We start from the raw sequence: 1435 nt of genomic DNA, 5'->3' as shown, positions 1-1435 counted from the left end.
TTCTTAGCAAGCATATTAAGGTGCTGTTGACTTAAAATTCTCCCCGGATGTAAGGAAAATCAAAAGAAATCCAAATAAAACAAATCTAAATTGTTTACAAATTCAGTTATGCTTAATAAAATGAAATGACGCAGGGAAAAAGTATTGAACACATGAAGAAAGGGAGGCATAGTTGGGCAGTGAAAGCCCAGACAGCATGAAATCTCTCTGTAGTTCTTCAGCAACCCTCTGCTCTTCCTCAGTGTAGATGAAGATCAGCTGCTTCAGTCCAACATTTACATTAGCAGGAGGATGAAGATGACACCAGGGTGGACATTTCAGCAAATGATCCAAAACACATTCAAGGAGACTCTCAGATGCTTTCAGAGAAAGAAAATCAAGCTGTAGAATGGCCCACCCAATCACCTGACTCAAATCCAATAGAGAATACAAAATAAAGCTCAGATTTGATAGACGAGATCCACAGAACCATCAAGATGTTGACACTCTGTTGAAGTCTGAAAAACTCACACCTGAGCAATGCTGTGACTTCATTCTCCATAAAGGCGTCTTTAAGATGGCAGCACCAAAAAAGCCAACATTTTTACCAAAATAAATAATAATAATAATAATAGAAATATTATTTTCATGAAAAACCATGACGTGTTCAATATTTTCCCCACTGTAAATCATTTAAACAAGCAGCAAAAGTCTTTTTTTTGAGTGTAGGATATATTAAACTACATTACACCACAGTTTACTGTAATAAAAATGTAATTATACTGCTGTGTTTATTATTTATCAGTTAATACTACAGCTGGAGCATTCAATAACAAAGAGTTTTACATAGTATAATAGCATATACTTCACTATAGTATTTACTATATATATTTTCATGTGATTGAATACTATAGGCTATTGTTAATCCATTTAAATATTATGTATGATGATTATATTATCGAAAAAAGATCATTAAAATACTTGATAACAATAAGGTTTCATTATTTAATATATTTATTAACAAAGGTGTTAATGAATGCTTTAATGAACAACCAAATGTGATAGGCTAATTTAATATCTAAAATACATATTTGAATGTATTTCTTTTTCAATAATTTAGATTTAAATGTAATTACAAATCATTTATTCATTTTCTTTTCTTAGTCCCTTTATGAATCAGGGGTCACCACGGAGGAATGAACCGCCAACTTATGCAGCGTATGTTTTAGACAGCGGATGCCCTTACAGCTGCAACCCAGTGCTGGTGTAACGGAGGCCAGCTAGTAAGTGCTGTGCAGGTAAACCTCACTCCTCTGACCTCTAAAGGTGCTCTAGCGACAGACGCTAGAGGCTGTGGTCTTTAGCCTCCTTGTTAGAGCAACTGACTCCCATACGGAAGGTCACTGGTTCGATACCAACTCGGAGCAGGTTGGATGGTGTAGGATCAGCGGAGTTA

The sequence above is a fragment of the Danio rerio genome, chromosome 17 (assembly GCF_049306965.1).
Source record: "Danio rerio strain Tuebingen ecotype United States chromosome 17, GRCz12tu, whole genome shotgun sequence".
In the NCBI taxonomy this organism is placed as follows: domain Eukaryota; kingdom Metazoa; phylum Chordata; class Actinopteri; order Cypriniformes; family Danionidae; genus Danio; species Danio rerio.
The sequence above is the reverse complement of the archived record's forward strand: the minus strand, read 5'-3'. Positions refer to the sequence as shown.